Raw genomic sequence first — 25,758 nt, forward strand, 5'->3', positions numbered from 1 at the left:
AATCCACGGTGAGTGGTGTTCCCATTCACATTTGACTATTTCCTGTATTCATTCTTACGAGGATTATTATTTTGCACATGACTTCACTATGAATTAACTACAGGTATGCAGTAGTACAGTCAACATATGTGAAGGTTTGTTACAGTATAAATGTACGGACCTCTGTAATACTGGGGACTACCCCACATCCTTCACAACATTTCATGCTTATGTACATACTATTATTCTGTGATCTTTCAAAGTTTGTGAGAGCAGTAATTACATCTGTCCCTATTTGTCCACCCATCCTTTTAGGCTTTGTCCAGATTTTGTTGCTGTAACAGGTTGAGAGGTGGTGTCAGTATGTGATTGAGTTGAATATATACTGTTGATAATTCAGTGGGGAGTAGGGTTACCACCTGTTCCTCTTTAGGGAAGTCCCACTTTGGACAGTTGTGTCCTGCGATGAAACCTAAGACATGGCAAATGTCCTGTGATTTTAAGACAAAATATATTTCTTATTTTCTTTACTAGTTGCATGATACAGGTATTTTGTATCTGGAACACATAACTATTATTTGGGATAGCATAAGCTATTCAAATGCTATGGAATAAGCTTTTATCTTGGCATACAAGTGTAATTCTGTCCTTTGCACTGGCCGGGGGTATGTTTTATCCTGCAAATTCTCACATTTCTACAACGGATGTCCCACCTTGGGCATCTGAACAGGTGGCAACCCTAGTGGGGAGACCTGCATGGTGGACAGCTGTTCCATCCTGCGTAGTATGTTTTGCATGTCTGTGTAGTAAGTGAACAGCACTGTGACTACACATACATGTTTTGTCAAGATGTATACAGTACTGGACACCGTGGCATGTAAACAACTCTGAGGTTTCAACAGGTTACTTATCCCACGCGGGATGTACATACATTTTGCCAAAACATGAACGCACGGGCATTTGGATTTACGTAACTGTGATGGGATGTTTACAAACTTGGGATACATATTGCAATCCTGACACTGCCTAGGACGATACTTCCTACTACATATGGGGAATACTCACTATGTGTAGGTGTACGGCTGCGCAAGGCTGGTAGTTGGATTTGGTGGACATTCGGACATGGGTGCGGGTTATGTGCTATACAGGGGTTGTTGCGTATTGCATTTGCATGCATGGGTTCTGCTTTTGGATATCCCAGTTCTGCATATAGCATCCTATGTGTATGTGCCAGTTACGTTCCTGTTCATGTGTATAGCACATTTTAATATACATATGTTTGTGTGAGTTTGGTATACAATTTGGACTGTCAGGTTTCTTTACGGTTGTTATATGGCCACAACTGCCCAGCTGTGTACTATCACTACTACTGTGGGACTGCTGGTGACCCTGCCCATGGGGCTAGACGTGTGTATTGGCGGTGCGCTGACATGATGCGCTTCTCTTCCACTGGGTATAACTACTGATAGTGCAGTACATTACGGACACACGATTTTAAATATCATTTGTTCCATGGATGGAAACTCATATTGTGTTGCGTGCATTTCTGTTTGGTTCTCCATTTTGTGTGGCCGGGAACTGTCTTGCATGCTTTGCATACGTTTCATTATCCACAGACACTGATAGGTGCAATTACTATTGCAGGCAGGCTATAATATTCAGCAGTTTAGGTTGTTCATCAACAGCCGACATTAACATGCCTCCGGGCGCAGCTTAGTCACGCCCCATGCACTCGCGCACGTGTCCTATGCACGTGGATGTGGTGGCAGCGCACCTTCATTAATATGCATATGGCACTACTACACCATATATATGCCGCACGGCTGGCGCAGGCCTTACACCGGCCTTGCGCCGAGCTTCATGAATCTGGGGGATTATTTTTTCAACTTTGTCTTGTCAATAGAAATGTCACTGACATCTATTTAAATTTTAGAACTGTCTCTGTATGCTTTGTGAGCATTATTCAGTTATGCCATATTTTAATTTACTTTTTAGCTACAGGCAATGGTCCCTGTACCAGTCTTTCCACCAGGTTAACACAAAAATAAATAAATGAATAGATAGATAAACAAATAAACAAATAAAATGGAGCAGATAGCACTCAGCTATAGGTTTATATGATACTGTACTTATAAGAATATGTAATAATTGGCAAGTTATCTTAACAGTAAATCAATAAGTAATCATTGATTAGTGGGATATAACTACTGATAGAGCCTACATTTAGGAACATTTTTCAGTTCAACAGATATTTTAATCACATCCTAATTCAACATACATACTTGTAAAAGTAAAAGCTGTTGCAAGTGACTGTGTCATAAAAGTTGTGATTTGTACACAGACCTTATATTTTTAAATGGGAATATATATAACATTAATAGAACTTAGCTTGTCAACATTGCCATCCAAAAATACAGTGTACCTCCTCAAAAAGCTTCAAATATCTGTAATTTAAGACCTCATATTCACATCTGATATAAGTGAGTCTTTCTTTTCTCTTTCCCAACATTATCAGCTGACTACACTAACAGTCACTTTTTCATCTTTAGACTTGTGTCTTAATAACCTGGTCTTACAAATTCAGAGCTCCTAGCAGTGAACAAACAGCTGTGATTTTCTTAAATACTACCCTAGGCTGGTTACTAGGCTGCTAATACAAATATCAAGAATGCATATTGAGTCATGCATTGTGTGTGTGCATTTATACATGTCTACTTGACTAATGTATAAATAGTACTGAACAAACTGTGTTCACGAAGAAATGCAAGCACCATTTTTTGCACATAGAGATCTGTCTAGTTTAACAAAATGTTAAGCTTGAGGTCACAAAAGTGAAACAATAAATCATCTCAAGGACTGATAAGTAGGCATTCTGAATGTACCATGACAGGCTTTTTACAAAGCTTATAAGCCATTTACCCCAGCACGACAATAAAAGAGAGGCACAGACAAGAGACTGTACATATTCAATAAGTTATAAATCACACCTAGGTAAGCAGAATGCTTTCACTGTGAAACTGTTAAGCAGGTTTCAACTAAAAAAAGCATACTATATTGCAGTAATGTGATTCAATCAGCAGTGGTTGTAATTGCTCTCTTATTACTCTTTAGACAGCGATGGGAAAAGTTCACCTTGGACTGTGTGTGTAAGTGTAAAATGAAGCTGGCAAATAATTGTGATAGCATTTTCAGTAGTGATTCACCACATCCTGATAGGATTTTCAGCTCATTTGTTGATATGCCACCTCCATTTAACTGTTCAAAGACAGGTCACTGTGGCAATGCATGAACTCCTCACGTCTTTTGAAATATAACCATAAACCACTCCATTTTTCATACACAATCTAAAACCAAAGTCATAATATTTCTTCAAATCGTGCAAATATGTGTTCAGCTGTGAGCAGAAAAGTCTGATTGTAATTTTTCTTTTATGATAAAATCATAGACAATATGATCAAATGTATATCAACTAAGATGAATGATGACAAATAATACATTCATGAACAGTTAAATAAATAAATAAATACATAAATGATTGAGTAAATATGCTCCTTACCACCAAAAAATAAATAAAATGAATGAATGACATCCTGCATCTGTTCCCTACACACATACACACACACATACACACACACACACACACACACACACACACACACACACACACACACTCACACACATATACACACACACACACACACACACACACACACACACACACACACACACACACACATAGAAAAATGAACATCTATTGTTGGTGGAACCTATAAGGCTAATTGAAATGGTAGGAGACATGTTATTAACAAAAAAAGGAACATAATGTACACAGCTGAGCTCACTATCTCATAAGGGAGGTCTTCTTTATGTTGCAATATTGCAAATGGTTAGAAGCAAGCTCATGCACTGAAAGGTTGGCCTTGATAGAACAGATTGATTATTGCATAGAAGCCATATCTTTAAATTGAAGGGTAAACAAAGTCAAATACATCTGAGAAAATAGTAGATACTTCAAAGGTAAAAAGAAGAGTGGACATGTTAAAACTGCATCAATATAAAAGTTGTGTTTTAAAGGTAATACAGAAGGAAGCATGATAAGAAACAATGACATATAAATGACTGGGCTGTATGTAATTCTCACAACGTGCAATGAACATTTTCACAGGCAAACATTGTGAAAGACAGTGTTACATTTAATTTGGATTCTGTTTGAAAGGTAGATGCAACTCCCAAAACTGAGTGTTGTAGGTCTAGGATAATGGAAATGAAGGTGACTTTAAATGACTTTAATTAAGTCTGGGAGTTATATTCTCCTTACTGAACACAAGCTCAGAATCCTTTTTATGTCTACTAACATATGCATATTATTGTTTTTTGAATGATCACATTCTTCCTAAGATCATCACAGTTTTGTAATCATTTCTCTCCTATGCTGATATTCCGCATATTTTCAGCTACTAGCTATGCTCTTTATCTAATTTGAATGTTTCCCTCCTGTATTGTTTCTCATTTTTCTGACTGAACTTATCACTTTGAATTGGAATTTCTTAAGCAATACTACTGTACTCAATGAAGTTTGGTATACAGTGGGGCCAGAGCCAGTGTCATGAATGTGTTACAGGAACTGAAAAGAGTTCTGTAGTTACAGTGAATTTATTAATGGGAAACTGACAGAAAATTAGCCACATATCTAGTTTAGTTATTTCTAGACTAACTTCTAATAATATATACTTTGGAAATTAGTGAAGAAGATGACATTTCCAGGAAGAGGACTTCCTCAAACTATCATTATTGGATCAAGCTGCAAATGAGCTCTCAGAAAAATCTCTTCAGAAGCGAGATCAACAAGAAAACATGTTTAGCAGGTGTTAGCCACATTTCAAGAACTGACCTTCAAAACTGATAACTTTCAAATAAAATTAGATAAACTACAAGAGAGCAGTTTCAAACAGAAATGCTGAGATCCATGACTGAAAAACAAAACTCTCAACTCAAAGAATAGAAATATCATTAAATGACATAGATGGTAGATTGAAAGAGGAAGAATCAGAAATGGAATTTCTCATAAAGTAAAACAACTGAGTATTTAATAAGTATGAATGCTGGGAAAATAGAAAGAGAAGTACGAGAAAAAAAAATCTGAGAGTGAAGACATTATTGCCTTTGTAACATTATGGATACCACATCTACTAATTCTAGAAGAAAACTTGTCTTATGGAATAAAACGAGTTTGTAGTCTATAGGATAACCAATTCCTACACATCAGGGAGCTCAACCAAGATTTATAATTGTAATATGTTTGCCTTTTCTTAACAGAGAATTTCTTTTGAGAATAGCTTGGGCTAAATCTCATTTGAAAACAGGTCAAATCCTAATAAGATTTGACAATGATTGTGCATGGAAAACTTTAGCAAGGTGAAGGGAATCTTGTTTGTTGAATTTTGTGTTTAGTGTATAAAGGCATACTGTGCTGATTAATTTTTGTCCAATAATAAAATCTTTAAAACAAACAAACAAAAATAAATAAATAAATAAAATGTATGCTTGCTATATCCCACAAAACTTAAAATTTCTCATTCCACTGGAGCAAGAATACTGAGCACAATAGTTGAAGAAAGATATTGCATACTCAACAATAAATTAACATAATCCAAGGAGAAATGGACATTTTAACAACTGAAATGAAGAGATCTTCTGACAAAATCTCAGAGAATGCTGAAATAAGCAAGACGCTAGAAATGTTCAAAGCACATAATAATTCAAAATAGAGGCAAAGAGAATCTGACTGTTCTGGAGTAGTTTACTTAAACCAGTGTTATCTCTCAGTCAGTGCAGAGCTGTATATTGCTTACAAAAATATTATTAACACATTTTCATAAATTTTCTGTCTTAATACCAAGAAAGTTGCTAAAACGAAAATATTTTCTCTGTGAAATCTCTATCTAATGCATATCTGTAATGTAAGTACTTTCTTTTTGGTACAGCTAAATAGCTATAGATGTTTGGGTGGGTTGTAGTTAGAATGAGAGGGAAATGTGGAAACTACAAAAGGAACAGAAATATTGTTATGGTCATTTTGAGTGAACTAATGCATTTACTCACGTTGGTGATTCTGGCTCCTAATTCCAAACATGTTTTTGGTGTTGGTGTTAGAGTACCTTTAATACTCACTAGAGCATGGGTAATCCATACATTAAACCCTGATTGGAGCAGGGTTTTAATGTATAGGTAATGTCTGATGGAAAATGAGTCTGCCACTTCACGGCAGCATATTATAGCATATTACAGCTGGGACTGTACTGAATCTAACAGCAACCATTATTTTATGCTCACTAAGCAGTCTGTGGTGTTGGGCCTCAGAAACCCCTGGGTGTGTGTTATTTACACATTAACACACACTCTGTTGGGCATTATTGCTTGTGTTTTGTTGAGTTGTTCCCAGTATGAAAATTTCATAGGGTTAAAAGTGTACAATATAGATGCTTGATTTGTCAGTCTGTTTATTATACAGTTATGTGTCTATATATAAATAAATATATACATATATATCTATATATATATATATATATATATATATATATATATATATATATATATATATACACATACACACACACACACACATATATATATATATATATATATGTGTGTGTGTGTGTGTGTGTGTGTGTGTGTGTGTGTGTGGGTAGGTTTACTATAATTTTATTGAATGACACTTACGTGGATTTCAAAGTCACATAATCACAAGGGCAACTGGTAAAATAAGTGAATCACAACCTTCTGAATGCATAAAAGTGAAAACACAGAAGTGAGTGGTTCTTCCAAAATCACCATTCACTTTAACAGTGATTTTAAAGCCAGATTTCAAATGTCGAACGTTGTTTTTACCATATTTGACATATGGTAAAAATGGCATTCACATTTACAGCCATTTGAGTTGATGAAACGACTCAAAAGTATTGTGTCTTTCAATGAAATGGTAGTAAACCCCATACACACACACACACACACACACACACACACACACACACACACACACACACACAGACACACACACACACGCACACATATATAGAGATAGATATAGATATACATACATACATATATAGAAATAAAAAACATATATAGCAACAGTCCATTTTTCTATTAACTGATTTTATAGGATTACAGATATTACAGTTGTCAAAGGTTAATTATGTTTATCTTACTTATGAAACATTTTCTTCCTGCATGTGGCTCAAGAAGATATAATGTAGTTTTGTTCTTACTGTACACGATTCTGAGCTTTATGGCGATGGGTGGTGAGCAGCCATTAGTTGTGTGTTACAATTTCCTCATAGTTTTTAGCTATGGGAGTGGGGTCACTAATTGCCTAATTAATGGTGTTCTCCACTCTTACTATCACTAACGGCTGTCCCGTTAACCAGGTAGTAAGGAGAACAGTTGTTTTGTGGAAGGAAAGAGGGAAATATGAACAAGAGATGAGTATGTGAGATGCAATTAATATCGATGAATCATGCTTGAAGCTAATAAAGCATGAAATAAACTTGTATTGAATAGCATGAGTTCAGGAGACATGCTTTTTTTACTGCAAAAGCTATGGAATATGTAAATGGTCATCCCCTAAATCTTGTTTTTTTTCTCTTTCTAAAAGGAAATATAATCTAATAGAAAAACAATGAACAAGTAGTAGATGTATGACAATTAATTTTACTGTCTAGAAGAGATCTTTTATTAGCATTAAATGTGCAAATAAAGGAGTCAGAATGTTTGTTGCACTTGCATTTCAGCCTAATTGTGCAACTTACTAAATAACCAAACATCTTAATTACAAATGTGAGGGAGCAGAACAGTGGACAGGACACCAACACAATTTTATACAGCTCCTTACTAGGACTGTGTAGAGATCAGATTTAAAGATACTAAGGATTAAATTGTTTTTATAAATTAAACCTGATTCATAATTAAATATCATGGACTGTATAATGGTACAGAGAAATGGAATGAAGAAAATAACAATTTCATTTATTTTTCGATGATTCTCAATTAGATTTTTTAGATAAACCCCATCAACACCCACCACTCTTTCGTATCATCACACAAATGATCCCAAAATCATTTAGTGTATCTATAACACAACTGTATTACTTACTGAATATGGAAATGATATGCTGCTTATTTTATTACATGTGAGATGTGGGGGATACCATTGTAAATGCAGTGCAACTGTGTATCTTAGTTGCTTGTAAGTAATGACCAAGAAAGTCCAGATGTGACCATATACAGAGGTTTAAAGTAGACAAACTATTTAAGATGAATGATTAACAGCATGCTATATGAATGGTTATATGAAGATTCTTGATCACGTGAGATGACCTATAGAAATTAGAAGTTTATGTATGCATATTTATTTTTATAACACTTGAGTAAATATAAGAGAAGATAAATGGGTTATGCTTTTTATATAGTTGTCAGTTTTATCTTTAACAATGACTATATTTCATGGCATTTAATTCTTGATGTAAATGGTAGAAACATATCCATAGCTACTAATAGTTATTAAAACTCACTAGGTAAAATTCTGTGCATAGTCTTTCACATCACACTTCATATCTTATTGATATTTGTATATATAATTTATTGCATTTCTGATGTTCTTTTATTTGTGGAAGTTTGAATGTAGACATAAGTATAACAACAGAAAAAAATAGTGATTATAGTTTTATTGCAAGACGGTATAGAACAATGTTCCTGATGTCATGTAATATTTAGTTCTTGAGACTTTGATAATTGCATTTTAATAGCTACACTTTGCTCTTTTAAGATAGTTAACTTCCACAATATGTTTTGATTGTTTAATTGAATGGTTTCTCAGGAAAAAAATAAGTTTCTCCCAGTATGATGTACTGGGGAAATCAACATTCAACAGTAAAAGAGCAGAGGCTTCAATCTTGCGGAAAAAGAGGTTCAGTTATGCCAAAAATGTTATAAAGAAAGAGAAACAACATGGCATATTTAGTCACTGAATTCAACAACAGACTATTGGCATTGGTTATCATAGTTTCCAGGTATGGGTGTTAGAATTACTAGGAAACACATATACTTGATCTCAATAAAGGAAATTTAGTTTTAGTGGGGGATATCAACTGAATAATTGGGAAGCTGGAAACTCATGGTGTTACAGAACCCAGTATATCCGTCATAGTGAAAGCACTTAGAAACAGAATGGAGTTGCTAGACCTAAGCAATTCTTTACTGTCAAAGAAATTAATTCTCCAATGTACTCTCACTATCTTTAAGTCTTTGGTGTCCATTCAAGACTATATAAAACTATTATTTCTTAATATCTTACAGCTAAAGATCAATACTTTATAATAGTACATTGCCCTATCTCAGATGATAATGTTCTAACACTTAAAAATATCAACAAATTATAAAAATATATAGTGGCATTTATAGTTATTATGAGTACATATAAGACTAATCAGGGCTGTCCCACCATAAGTGTAGTCCTGGCATGATTCATTGAGGCCATTTCTGCTCAAGTGCAGTATCCTGGAATAAACTTATGCAAATGAAGGAATATGAGATTGTAATGACAAATGATGTAGAACTTATGCTAATAAGCCCTCTTCTTGACTGTTTACAGTTCATAGTCATTTATTATGCATTTTCATGCCAATGAAAGGTGAAATCATACCTTTTCTATTTAATTTACACTCTATGAAGATGCTTGTTATTGCTACCAGCCTAGCTATTTCTCTTTGTGAGCTGCTTTTCTTGGCAAAACAAACCACAGATAAACATTGGCACTTACTGGCCAAGAATGGAAAGATACAGACAAAAAAAAATATTTTATGACCTTGATAATCAGGAAATCCTTGTTAGATTTACAGTGGGCAGGGATATTGTAAGGGCTTTAGTGAGTAGGTATTGCTCACAGATAGGAATTGTGGAGATACATGACCTTCATATACCTTTGGATACTATAGTATGTATAGCCCTCAATATACCTGACACAGGGACTATCCAGAGACAGAGTGGGGACACACTGGTTATTTCTTAGGCTTCTGCCTCATGGATACTTCAGCAGTTGCTTGATATTCTCCTGGAACATGCTGATCAGTATATCTATTTCCTGATGACACCTTAGGACTGAGCCCAAACCATCCATGCATTTTATAGGAAAGCATCCTTCCCAGAGATACGTAGTGTCATAGATTTCTCCAATGTTGCCATTAAGATCCCATCAAGTCCAAAGGGGAACTGGTACCAGAATTAGAAGGGATACCATTCTATCAGTTGATTGGTAGCGTGTGATGCATAGCAGTCCATAATCAGTGTGTCAGCCAGCATCCTGACTGACAGTGCATATGATTCCCATATTTGCCACACAAGCTCACTGTATTATGTCCTTATGCAAGGTAGGATGCCCCATAGTTACCTTGTTGGTAAAAGGGAAATATATTCATCTACTTAGTTATTCTTTGGAAAATGCATAGCTCATTACTAAACCATCCTTCCTTTATTGCATCTTTCTCCTTTTGTCTTTTTTTTTTCCTTGCATTTTCCAGGTGATGCAGGCTATCAACTTGAGCTGTGGCTTATGGCACCTGTAATGAACTTTATGGGAGCTGCTGAAGAAATGAGCAACACCACCCTTTCCCAGGCATGGATTGTCATTGAACAAGTGTTTTGCCTGCTGAAAGTCCATTTCTCTTCAGTGAGTGAGTCTAGGGGTGCTCTTCAGTATGACCCTGTTACTGCATGCTGGATGTTTGCTGTGTGTTGTATTCAGCACAATATGATCATTTGCTTATCAGGTGGTGAACTGCCCCATGATGTACTTGCAGTTGCTGGTATAGGGACTACAACAACTGATGATAGTGTTGGTGATCAGCCAGCAGCAGTAGTGAGGGGTCCGTACAGCAGGGTTGTGCATGGTATACAGCTACCCAGGTACAGAAGTGGGGTCTATTCCATAATTATGACATTCAGTTTAGTGTTTCTTCATTCTAAAAAACACACAGAGTATAACTGATCCATGGAGTGGTACGTGTGGGCTAAGCTATGTGGAGCCTAGCCTACTGAAACTATTCATTAGACAGTCCCTCTTATCTTTAAATATTTTTTTTCTTCTGTAGAGTTACTCATACTCTATATGAGTTCTGCCTGTTCAATGAAATCTGTGCAGTGAGTAGAAATTACATCATGCATGGAATAAGTAAATTTTTTTACAGCTTTACTGGATGTGTTTTGTTTAGAAACTCTAGTTAGGTATGCATATACTGCTTTTGTAATGTTTGGTAATTTAAAATTGGTATTGGTGGAAGAAATTTTATGAATTTAAACATGTACTGAAGCTGAATTCCAGCTTACAATGGGCAGGATTCACGAAGCCTCCGTGTAAGAGTTACAAGGCTTACACGGAGGCTGCAGTTAAATGGTGTGACGTCAGCATGTCAAGCATATGCATGAGGGCATGCTGAATCACACCTAAGTCTTACACGGTCCATGGAAGACAGTAGGGGGTGTGTCCATAGGCCAAGCCCTGCAAATGGACACGCCCCCAGAAGAGTAAAAGTCCCGAAAGTAAACCCCCATGACAGAGTCCATGGAAATGTGAATAAACACAACACAACACATGCCCCCACAGACTATGAACATAAAATATATAAATGAACATGTTATAATTTTTTTTTAAATTGTAAAGATGTTTGCCCGTGAGTGCTCTCGTTTCACGGGCGTGCCTGTAGCTTAGCCACAGTTAGCAGTCAGTGGAAAAGCATATAAGAACTACATATGCAAAGTAAGCCAAGAAGCAATAGCATAGCGGTAGACACATCGGCTGAAGAGCAGGCAGTCATGGTTTGAGCACCCCCAACATCAAATTTTATTTTTAGTGAAATAAACACGAAAGAAGTCCCTGACATATATGTACACATATAAAATTATATTTTATGTAAAATGTAATGAAATGGGCCATTTATTTTGAAGAAATGTGAGATAACAAAATAATAAAAAATGCCAGATGTGCCTATAGCTGAGCTACAGTTTAACAAGTTGAGTGCATCTGCCCGTAGGTGAGCAGTGGTTTAACAGGTGTAAAATGAGTGCCCGTAGGTGAGCAGTGGTTTAACAGGTGCAAAATGAGTGCCCGTAGGTGAGTAGTGGTTTAACACGCTGAAACTGTGTGCCCCTAGCTGAGCTGAGCGTAATATGCATGATAACAGCCAAATGAAGCGTAAACCAGCTTACCCCATTTGTGCGGAGCTGCGCATCCTGCCAACAAGCTAACCGACGGGCAACGGTGAGCAAGCTGTAACAAAACTGCCTTTACACAGACACACCTCCTAGCCTGTGTAGACAGTCATAAAATATAAAAAGCAGTGGCCAGGTTCGAACCCAGGATACCATGCACCATAGTCAAGGTACTGAACCACTAAGCCATGACAGTTGCGCTTAGAAATGCAGTAATAGCAAATATATAGGAATGAATAGAAAGAGGAGCATGACAAAGCAGGTTTTGTGAAGCTGATACAATTCCAAAATGGCTAATCACAGATAAGTGCGGCAAAAACGGCATATATAAGCCCCGTAGGTGGGAATACACAGCATAACCAATTGTAGAACCAACTTGCAGCCAGAATGTCAGGTGTAGGTGAGGGTAGTTACTTTTGAGCACAGAGGTGGGGCGTTGAGGAGTCCAAATATATGGTTTGGCTCCTTGTCCACAATCATGAGGCCCAACTCATGCAGGGCCAGGTCCTGTGGGGAGCATATAGGGCTGAGGCGTGGGACCGGTTGGCTCATGATCTTACCAGTGCCACAGGGATAGCAAGGACTGGTGAGCATGTCCGTCACCACCATGCGGACCTGAAGAGATGGAAGCAGGACCAACTGAACCGTTGGATCCAGGAGGCCTGGCAAATGCCCAACGCCCCACTACAGTGTAAGTTACATCTAATTATTTATGTAAGAAATTAACCTAGCTGATATTATGGAGATGTGTATTCCAATATTACTTTATTTATATTACAGCTGCAGGTTTCTGTTCTGCGAACCGTAGAGCCTATGGTGATAGGCTGGTGCGGTTGCACCACCAGGCAGGTCAGTAATCCTCTTCCTGTAACTGTAAATAAATATAAAAGTATGAGAGTTAGCAAAAGAGTGCAGTGTAGTCACTAAGTAATAAAATGTGCAAGTAACAGTGTAAGAGGGTTTGCAAGTATTGCTTGATTACAAAAGTGTGATGCAGTCTGTAATCCAAACAGAAAAATGAAAAAGTCTGAAGTAAAGTCTGAAATAAAGATGTCCCACCTGTAATATAATAGTGCATAACCTGCAGCAGGCTGAAAAGTACAGCAGCAGAAGCTGAGTAAAACACATGTGTGAAATATATCCCTGTTGAAATACAGAAACATGACAGAAGTGAGACTGTTGGAAAGGATTGTAATAACTGCAGGTAAACTATGTCAATAAAGCCTAGAATTAAGTACCATCCTGAATTGTAAAAATAAAACAAGTGAGAGAGTGTGAGAAAGAGTTATGAATCCACCAATAAAGTAGTAATAACTCCTGAATAAAGTATACTGCAGTCAGTACAGAATGAAATGAATGTGACAAGCAGAACCAAACTGCATAATGTGTTGAAAGTTTTACTGCAGCTGGAATGTGTATCCCAAAATCTGGATATTTTGCTCTCAGTCTGCAATATGCAGATAGCATGGTAGTCTGAAATACCAAACATCCTCAGTTGTCTATAGCCATATAAAGCAAATGTAGCAGGATGATGTAGCTGAACAGAGCCAGATATGAATGTGTATGAATAAAAATGAAAATGTATATTGATGTAGCAGTAACATTCCTATCACCAACTTGAAGTAGTTATCAGATAGAAAACTGTAGGTAGAACTGTAGTGTGTATATATCTGCAGCTATTAGAAATGTACAGCATATGTATTGGTATTTGAAGGTGTTAATTAAATTTTCTTCACCCTACCCTATAACCACATATAATCCATTCCACATGAAACTGGTATGTGCAATCACAATTAACACCCCTGGACATTTGTCCTGTTGGGTCATACATATTTGCATGTACGTTGATGCATTTGCCCTGTTCATACATCCAAACCTGATGGCCTGTTGCCATCAATCAACCCTGCATGTTGTTGGACTGTGTATTGCTGTTCAAAATATGCATGCATTATGCTTGCTGTTCAATGGTTTGAATATCTGGGTGTTTGGTTAATGGGAATACTAATGCATGCTGTTACAACTAATTGTGAATGGTATTGTATGTTACTAACCCAAACTGTCATGAGATAATGCAAAACATTGGACGAAAGGGAAGGCAGGTTCCAGCAGACCCACCTCTCCCACCTCAGCTGGCGAGTGCTCCTGGCAGTAGTACCCAGTCTGGACCCTCCTCCAGTGGCCCTGTGCCATCTGCGGGTGGAAGCACTGCAGAGGATGGGGCTCGTCCCCCCTCTGAAAGTGTGCCCGGAGGAGAACCACCACTCACCCTCTGTAGTGTCCGGACTGTGGTGCGTAGGGAGATCCAGGAAGCTGTTCTTGGGCCCCTACGCCAGCTTGAAGCACAGGTGGCACAACTAATGGGTGTGCCTGCTGCCTGGCCTACACAGCCCCGAGCACAGCCCCGTCCTGGGCTGTGAAGGCACAGTGGCAACTGCCCATGGGTGGGGATATCAGTTCCACTGTTGCCATCTGTGGGCTCATGGGCTCTAGATATCCCAACATCCGTCCCCGTCAATTGTGTAACCCCCCCACATGTGTCATACACCTCCCCTGCATGCGTCTTGTTTGTCTTGTCTGTTGACCTACCCAACCTACCTCCCCAGCTGTACCGACTTCCTCTAACTGACATACCACTCTCACCTGAAAAAAAAAAAAGGGGGCACTCTGTACCCACAAAAAAATTACGCCCCATACATAGCTGCCCATTTCGCACACATGTCTGCTGGACATGGAAACTGTCAATTATAATTGGCTGTACAACAAGTATTATTGTTGTCCTCACATCTCTCTCAGGGGTAGAAGGTTTCAAATGTCACACCAAATTACAAACATATGCACAGCTGTTGCTGATGAAGAAATGGGCAGCTATGGGCCTTACCTACATCCCTGCTGCAAAACCCGAGCTTGTTTCCCTACTGTCTTACCCTCTTTGTGACCCCTTTTTCACCACTTTCCTGTCTCCCCATTTTCATTACTTTCAAAGAAAATAGCGCAGGTGTGCGCAAGAGTAAGCACTTTTAAGCGGTTGTAAGCGGGTGTGCGCGGAGCTGAATGCCAGTGCACATGCGTGAGCTCCGCGCAAAGCAGTGCTAACCCGGTTACAACTGCTTAAAAGTGCCTTAGTCACTCTGAATGACAAGTCCTGTAGTCTGCTCAAAAGCAAAATAAAATCCCACTGTCAGTTCCGAACCCAGGACCTTGCAAACAGTAGTCTGCATGACTTACCACTAAGCCATGACTGTTATATAAGAACATTGTGCTACAATAAATATATCATGCAATAGTAGGAATGAATGTAAAGGGAATATAGGATGTGTAGTACACAAAGCATGTCATGTATATTTACTGTCAAATGTAGTAGATTTCTAGAATAGTAGTGTGTGAACAGAAACAGCCATGCTAGTTGGTAGCTAGTAGGTAATAATGTGACTGTAGCACCTTGCAAGCCACACACATACTCACAGCAGGATAATCACTGCCCATACCCCACAAGCTCTTACAGGAACACATCCAGACTAAGTAATAAAAAATGTGGAGCAAAGGGCCAAAAACAGGGACACATTCCAAATAATGCTACAAAAACTTAGACAGTTCAGAGAGTAACAGTTTCTGCATTTTGTTGGATGTTTGGAAGGGTATGAAGTCTGAAACTTAAATGTTTGTCACTATAGTCTGACTTGAGCCCACAGTGATTTGCCAGAAAAAGCTGTTTATGAGATATTGACCAAAATATGAGGCAAAAATGTGGACAACCTGCAAATATCTGTACACTTGAGAGGTCTGACACTGCCATATTTGAATAGTTAAGAGCCTAGACATAGCAACAGTGACTGAGTTACAGGGATGCCCCACAGACTCCCTGTAAAATGTACAAACAGTAGGCAGAAAGGTGTTACAACACATGCAATGGTAACTATGAAGTACTGAAAGTATGCACCACTTGCACGGCAGAAATAGTGTAGTAATACATATGCGCTTGCTATCCCACAGTCACAACTGCAGAATACCAGACAATTTAATGGGTGTACCCCACTGATATGTACCATTCAATGAGGCAGATAAAAGATGCACTTGAGAGTCTCTGGGGCCTGCTCAGCAGCATACTCAAATACCCTAATAGATGTCAAGGCCCACACCATGGCCAGACCACACTGCATGCAGTAACACCCTAGCAGATATAGCAAGCATTCCAAGGTGTGAATGTACATGGAAAATCGGAAAGCCACAACAACACACTACAGTCAAGACACCTAGCAGGCATACAAGTAGTGAATGTAAGGGGCAAATATTGAAGCCATAGCAACAAAGTGCAAGAGCCACTGCTATACACCAGTTACACCACATGTCCCACAGGAAAGCACACACACACACATTAACAGTAGTAGTAGTCTTAGTTGTCAGTGTACATACACACTTAGTACAGGAAACTGGAGAAATGAATGGAGAAATGTTAATCTACAACACAGCCGGAAATATGACAGAGACACTAACCTTTACACTCGCAGAACAGTCTCCACAGCATACCAGCATGGTCCCTGCCCTTAAAATCTGAAAGGGCTACACCTATCTCACATACCTTTTTATAGCACTGTCCTGAAATCACAGTGAGAACTGCAATCAGTACACAACTGGTTGCATGCAATTAGTAAATGCTGGCTAACAATTGGTGCAGAGGCCATCACATGGACATATTCAGATACCTACAAAAGCATGCTGTACTCCCAGTCCACACATGCAATACTTTCATTGCACCCTGTGGAGGTAGGGAGAGACAGAGAGAGAGAGAGAGAGAGAGAGAGAGATAAAATAATGTACACAAACAAAACCAGTCAGCAACAACCACTTGAAAGCTGACAACTGGCAAGTGGAGCAGCAGGACACAAAACCAGATGGCAACACAAACAGCTGTGACAAACACAGGTAATGTAAAGTAATACTATAAAAGTCTACATATGGTAAACCCTCCATATGTGTCATTGGTCTGTATCCATATATATATGAAGATGTGCATAGGGCAGGGGACATACAGCAACTATCAGTGAAGGCTGTACGTACATATGTATGTGAGGGCATCTATGTGCACATATCAATGTAGGTTGAATGTAGGTTGTAGTGCAATGTACAAAGTAGGTTTCACAGTTATGTATGTTTAGCAGTATGTTAGTGTGTGCATACAGTTTTGTAAACAAACATGTTGATATACCTATCTATCATATGGATACGTATGTATGTCAATATATGTATGTATGTATATATATATATATATATATATATATATATATATATATATATATATATATATATATATTAAATATGCATATATGTATACATACATAGAGAGGGATGTAGGAATACATAGACAGATATAGATAGATCGAGTATGTACAAACATATATATGTAATACACACATACAGATATAGATATATGTAGATACATATACATAGACAGACAGATCTGACTATCTACAGGTATGACTGTATATGACAATCTCACACTTCCCCTGTCCCACCCCCTCTGTCACTCTCACCCCCTCTCTGTCACACACACACACCCTCTCCATATCTATAGCAATATATGTACATCAATATATATATATATATATATATATATATATATATATATATATATATATATATATATATATATATGTGTGTGTGTGTGTATATGTATACAGACGGATCTAGGTCATATGGTCGACAACTCATATGACTGACACTCATGTGGTCGACAGCTCATTTGGTCGACAAAAGTATTCAAGGCAAAAACCTGAGATGTGCCCCCCGCCCCACTGTATATATACACATATAGATATTTATATATACATATATATATATATATATATATATATATATATATATATATATATAGAGAGAGAGAGAGAGAGAGAGATGTATATATATTCTGAGTGAGGCACATGTGTACAGATGTATTGCAAAAGGTGCCTGGTGACAAGGGCATGGAGTGAACACAAGTGTCAAAACTGGAGTACCATACCCCATTTCAAATCACCTACACCAGTAACCACCAGATTTGTGATTGGCTGCCCACCACTGCATGTGTCAGGGGTGAACAGGGTCATAAATGTGTACAATAGTCCCCCCAATGATATTCACAGTAGAACACTATTCCTGGAATACCTGCACATGGTATTTGTCAGCAGACATGGTGTGTCAGCTATGGACATGTAGGTCAGTGTACCCCTCCACACCACACAATTGCTGCCACGGTATGTACCTCACATGACAGCTACAGATATGGAGAAGGACACAGTGACATGTACAACACTGTGACAATGCACTCAAACACATTACCAATGCACAGTGACTGACAACACCACAGAGTACACACATACTACCCACATAGAGGTTACCACTCCTGGATTTACATACTGAAGTCACACCCATGACAGATGTCCAACAACCATAGTAACACCTCACACCATCCACAACCTAAATGACTACTGTGTGTTGTCCGTGACACTGCAGTAGAGAGCACATGGTGGAGGTACAGGTTCCTACCCACAGATAAGACATACCCTGCAATAAACCACACAGCATTAAGAAGCAAGACTCCCCATGAGTACATGTCACACATACCCCTGCTGAATGTTAGTCAGATAGGTAATATGCCATATGAGTCACCCTGTGTAACTGTTTGACAGGAGCAGGTAACATCACATCACATGTGTCACAATGGTCAGGGTAGCCGAACAGTATGCTGCTGTAGTCCCAGGGGCAATAGCATATTGTATTGTATTGTATTGTAATGTATTGTATCGTGTTGTATTGTATTGGTATGTAGAGGTGCCTCCTTCGTGGAGTGGAACCACTGCTGCTGTACGCCAGTGTACAGGTACATATCCTGTAGTCAGGTTAGTGTTACATAACACTTCTATATGTGTGTTTAGCTCCTCTTGGAGTTCATGTAGCATGCAACCGAGGATACCATCAAGTCCCATTCATGTTGTGTTTTCAGATTTTCTGAGGGCGGCTCTCACCTGGACATCTGTGATGACAGGGAGGTTACAGTCAGCTTGGATAAGTATGTCTTATTTTGGGGGAGAGGGAGGGGGGAAACCTGCACTGAACCTGTCTGCCACAATGTTGCCAATATCTGTCGGTTCAGTGAATTATTTGTTGTTGTGTACAAACTATGAGCATATTGGAGGGTTTCTGACCAGGTTGCTAACATAACTGAAGAAGGCCTTGTGGTTATCTGTAGGGTCCCTGTTGATTTCCCTCTCAAAGTTGCCCATGGATGTTTGTATGAGAGAAAATAGCTCCTTACTAGTGCTGATCAGACATGCCTTCCCTTTTTGGAATTATGCTCTGTCTTGCAGTAGCTTCCATCTTTTGTTATACAATCTGTCTATGGCTGGGGTCCACCAGACAGGATGCTGTCCCTTTGTGGAGAGTGTCTTGGTCTTATATGGGATTGCATGATCCATGCATTCTCAGAGATGTCCGTAGAAATCATTTGTGAAGGGGTCAGCATTGTGGGTTGTGTCTTCCACTGGCCCAGTGGGCTTAAAGGATACCATGTCAGTGTTATGAAGTGTAAAGTTTGCATTTGAAATGTTATTCACTGTAGTCATTTGTGCTGGTGGTGGAGGTGGGATATGTATATCCAGGGCAATTAGTTTGTGGTCAGCTCACAGTAGTTGATGATGTACCCCATACTGTACCTCGATACAAACCCCCAGAGTGAGGAGGTGCTTTGGACCTGAATCAGTGTTCTGACTGCTGGGGTTTGGTAGTATGTCGTATGGAGTGTGCCAGGTACTGTTGCACAGTTGTTGGCTGAGCACTGATACCTGGCCATTTACATGTGTATCCACCAATAGACAGACAGAGGCTATATATGTGAGATATGTTGTATCACAGCAGTCGAGTAGCATGTGTAGTATGTGTGCCAAATTCTGCTGACATATTTTGTTGATATCATGTTATTTCCTTTTTCAGGACCATGGCTCACCAGCGCAATCCAGTGTACTCTGCAGCTGAGGATGAGGAGATACACCAGAGCCTGGCACGGGATTATGCAATACTCTTTTCCCGCACCAGCCAGAATCAGCAGGAGAGGGCTGCACTGTGGCAAGACCTGGTCTGTCAGGTAAATGACATAGGCATGCATAATAGGACATATGAGCAGGTACGACATCACTGCAGTGATTTAATCAGAAATGTCTGTCAGCGTGCACTGGATATCCACAGGCAACAGGTTGCCACAGGTGGTGGGGTGGCTACACATCCCACACTCACAGGACTGGAGGGACTACTCATAAGTGTTGTGGCTCCAGCCCGCCAACAGCAAAAACAGCAGCAGACCTGCATTATGATGGAGGCTGGAGCCACGCAGCAGCAAGACTACGAGCATGCAGGTAATATGCCATATGTATAGTTGACTGTTGTGTATACTGGTAGTTAATGCATGTGTGAGGTGTGTCCTTGGTTTGTAGCTGTCATCATAGTATTTAATGTGCAAGTCTGATATTCTCAATATCAGCAGCTGACCTGTGAAAGGCGACTGTTGTACTACTGACCTGTATCATACTCAGTAACGATGGCACAGTTGTGCCCACTGACATTAATTTCCTCACTTCTGCAGGTCCCTCCGGTGTAACTGCAATGCAGCCTATCCATGCTGGTGAGTGTGTATTAACCATACCTTTAATAGTCTTGATAGTAATAGTAATATTAGGCTCACTGAGTAGTGCTCTGTGTATGCATGCAGGTGTGTCTGTTTCTGTGTGTTGATTCTCGCATACTGAGTAGTGTGCAAGTGTGCAACTGTGTGCATGTGTGCAACTGTGTGCATGTGTGCACCTGTGCATGTGTGCATGTGTGCATGTGTGCAAGTGTGCACCTGTGCATGTGTGCATGTGTGCACCTGTGCATGTGTGCATGTGTGCATCACTGGTAACATTGTGTAGACATTGTAAACTGTGTTTCCTGTTTCCCTCCCACAGGTTCTAGTGCTGCTCTGGTGTCATGCAGCAGGGAACCTCAAACAGGTGCCACGGGTACTGATAATGATGACATCTGTGTAATGGCACAGTAAGGTATGCCAGGGTCCGTCATTGGTCAGCCAATTGACAGTACACAGCTGTCAACCCCATCAATGCGCACAGTTATCCTGCCAATACACCCTTTGTCACCAATGTCCCTAGGTGATGGACAGGATGCAGTGGGCATTGACCAGGGTAATGTGGTATCTGTGGCACATGCTTCCCCACACAGCAGCCATGGGCATGACCCTGAGATGGTACCACACAGACAGATGTCCAGGGGTTCTTGTGGGAGCATCCGTGGGTGTACTGCCCCTGTCAGACGTGCCCACAGAGGTCTTACAACCTCAGCTATGTTTCTGGCTGTCATGCAGGCGCAGTCACATATTTAACGGTACACCAGACAGGGTTTGAGGAAGCTGACAGCATGTCGCACAGCCATGACTGACAGAATGCATGACATTGCGGCTGCCATCCGTAATTTCACCAATGTCATAGACAGACGTTGTGGAGACATATTAGACCGGTTCCACAACTACATGTCCATGATCCAGGGCGATGGTGGGCAGTTGAGGCGTCGACGTGGGTGTATGCCAGCAACAGCAGCAGCTGGCATTCGTTGCGGATGACAACAGGGCCGTGGCCGCCCCCATAGTGCCAGCAGCAGCCCCAGCAATGCTGGGTCTGTGCTGTCATCAGACCGCCCCAGGAGACCACGTTCACGTGGCTCTGGACAGGCCCGACAGGGATCTGTGTCCAGTCAACGTACACCTGCTTCTGATGACAGTACCCAGTCTGGATTGGTACCGGATACGGCCCGTAGCACCCCTGAAAGGCACAGGTACTGTGTTCATGGCCACAGACACTGATCTGTATGACCTGGCAGGTACAGTCTGTGGCTGTCCACAAACACCAGTATATGGCAGCCATGAGGTGGAACTGTGTGCATCCATACACACATGCGAATTTACAACACCTAGGGCTACCACATACATGCACACACTGCATCAACATTGCCCCACCTTGTACTGCTGTCCCTCACCAACACACATACACATACATGTCAATTGGTGGCATCAGTGGCAGACTCAGGCATACCAAGTTCACACCCTTTGCATATGATGAAACTGTGCCACCTCCTGCAATCTGTAACATCAGTGCAGGTACAGGTTAACATGTTGCTGATGCACAGGGTGACTAAATAGACATGTAGTAATAGTATCATGTTGTTAACAGTACTGTGTGCTGATATAATTGTGGGTATATCCCAGCATGCCTGATGCAGTAAGGGTATGATTGTGTTGTACTGTTGTCTACACCCATGGTAAGTACCATAGTGTATCATCTGCACATGTTGGTATACTGGTGGTAAGGATGTCAGCAGAAGGCTACATACATAGGTAGCACAGGGGATAAGGTAATGAAAGTATTGATACGCAATGATGGACATGTAAACTGCAAGTGGCATGCTGCCCACACTGGACTCTGCAATGTGGATGTTTGAGGATGTTGATATGTGTGCAGTACTACACGACTGGTATAGGACACACAGGAGCACCCTATCACTGCAAGCTCACATCTCATACCATGCTAGACAGCCCCAACACACAAAACTAACTGTCACAGGAGGGAGAGTCCCCATACATGTCAGGGATACTGTGGTGGCAGGCCAGGTAGCATACATCCTACTAAGTATGGAACAACTGAGTGAAGGCTCAGTGTCTGTTATTTGACATGTGTATTACTGCAGGTATGAGCACCTGGGTTTCCATCCAGTTATTGTACATCCTGACAGTACATGGTCTGTACACTTTTGTGCACTGAGACTGGACCCTAGCCATCTGACCTGTGTATTTCCATGTACATGTGTATAGTGCCTGCATATTTGCACTGTTACCTACTGGAAGTGGTACAGCTTGTTTGTTGTACAATGGACTACATGCAGCCTTGCTTACTGTAGCTTTGTTTGCATGCATGTTTGCTTGCAGTTACCCTGGAACACTGATCTCACCTACAATGCAGTGTTACAGAGCTTCTGTGGACTCCTAGTGACATCTGCATAGCTTACTATATGTATGTCCATGTCTCACTTGACAGAACATCACTGTTTGTCCTGTTCACATGTACGTTGCCTGTGACACATTGCATATAACTTACCTGGCATTTGTCCACGTGAGCAGTCATATATGCCAGTGCTAACTAATCACAGGCACTACACCCTAACATACTCACCTTCTGTTGAACCACCTGCTTAACTAGGGACGGCTTGCACCTGTCACCCCTGGGCTTTCGGATATTGGCAAAGGCTCTTGCTATCCCCATAGTGCCTTTTTTAGGCAAGGCTCAAAAGACAAATCCACCTCCATAGGTATCACAAGGGATAAGAAACTAAGAGTAATGCTACTCAACACCAGAAGTCTACACCTCAAGATGCATGCACTTGAAACTCTCCTTAGCATGGAGAACATCGATATCTGTGCAGTAACAGAAACCTGGTTCAGGGCTCCCGAGAGCACCCCAGCACTACCACATTATACCTCATACCATGCTTTTTGGCCCCAAAACTTGGACCGAACCACAAAAGGAGGGAGAGTATCGATATTCATCAAAGATACCCACACCTCCAGGTTGGTGGCAAAGCACGAAGCATCAGAGACTATCCATGTGCAACTAACAGTGGGTAAAACTGCCTTCCAGTTTATAGCCTGCTACAGACCACCCTCCCAAACCCAGGAACCCCACTCGACCTTCCTGAGGACACTGGAAAATATGAAGGTGTCTCCAAACACCATTATATTGGGCGACTTCAACTACCCAAACATAGACTGGGAGCATTACTCTAGCTCCAACACCCTAGGCCAAAGGTTCCTAGAATTTATAAACTCAAATGCTATGGAACAACTTGTTACCACTCCCACAAGAGGGGAAAGCATACTGGACCTGATCATCACCAACATGGGGACTCTATGCTCCAGACCAGAAGTGTATCCCTCACTGGTAAGATCAGACCATAAACTAATCTCACTGGATATTCACATCCCAACCCCACCCCCTGCCCAGAAAACCACAGTGAAAAACTTCTGTAAAGAAAATTTCACACTCCTCAAAACCGAGGTGGAATCCTTCAAAGCCCCCGGGCCTGTGGAAAATACTGCCCTGACCGCAGAATCCTTTATAAATGCATTCTATGAACACCTTCAGGAATGCATGGATCATGCGATCCCAAATAAGACCAAGACCCACTCCTCCAAAGGCAGACGTCCTGTCTGGTGGACCCCAGCCATAAACAAACTATACAATAGAAGGAGGAAGCTACTAAATGATAGAGCAAAATCCCAAAAAGGGAAGGCATCACTCATCAGTATTAGCAAAAAACTACGGGCACTCATAAGATTGTCTAAGGCCAGCTTCGAGAGAAAAATTGCACAGAACACTAAGGATAATCACAAAGCTTTCTTTAGTTATGTTAGGAATCTGGGTGGTAATTCCCAGATATGCTCAGAATTAGTCAAAAATGACAAAAATTACAGCAAACCCACAGACATTGCCAACATCCTAGATGACAGGTTCAGCGCAAACCTCCCCCCCTCCACACCAAAAGGGCAAATATCTATCCCAGCAGAGTGCTGCCCCCTGACATCTCAGATGTTCAGGTAAGAGCTGCCCTCTCCAAAGCAAAAAACACAGCATCAATGGGAACAGACGGTGTCCTGGGCTGTGTCCTACATGAACTCCACGAAGAGCTAAACCCAAACATAACACTACTGTTCAATTTCAGCCTTACTACAGGATATGTGCCCAAAGAGTGGCGTACAGCAACAGTGGTCCCTCTCCATAATGGTGGTGCCTCAACGGATCCTGGAAACTATCGCCCCATAAGCCTGACTAGCTTGGTCTGCAAAGCTATGGAAAGGATCATCATGGACCTCATAAATAAAGATATTGGGGACCTACAGACACTGGATCCTACCCACGTTGGCTTTGTTAAGGGCAGATCCTGCCTCCTAAACCTGGTTGATTTCTTTGAAACAGTCACCAAGACCAATGACGAGGGGAAGGTGGTCCACACAGCCTACCTGGACCTCGCAAAAGCCTTTGATACAATACCCCACTCGGGCATTATAGATAAGCTCACCAGCTTAAATATAAACCCCTATGTCACTAGATGGATTGCAAACTGGCTCAAGGACAGAACCCACATGGTTAGAATTGCTGGAGCTATGTCAGACTCCCGACCAGTTACAAGTGGTGTCCCACAAGTATCAGTTCTGGGACCTCTCTTGTTCGGTATATATTTCTCAGAGGTACAGGCCAACACGGAAGGACTGTGGCTGACCAAGTTCGCAGATGACTGCAAACTGGGCACCATAATCGACTCTCCAGCCGATACAAGCATCCTCCCAATGGGCCTCATAGAAACAGACAACTGGTGCCAGAGCCATGGCCTCAAGCTAAATGCCAAAAAGTGTATAGTCATCCCCTTTGGCAAAAACAAAGTGCCCAAAAATTA

This window comes from Protopterus annectens, chromosome 5.part0 (genome assembly GCF_019279795.1).
Source record: "Protopterus annectens isolate FY-2018-M chromosome 5.part0, PAN1.0, whole genome shotgun sequence".
Classification (NCBI taxonomy): domain Eukaryota; kingdom Metazoa; phylum Chordata; order Ceratodontiformes; family Protopteridae; genus Protopterus; species Protopterus annectens.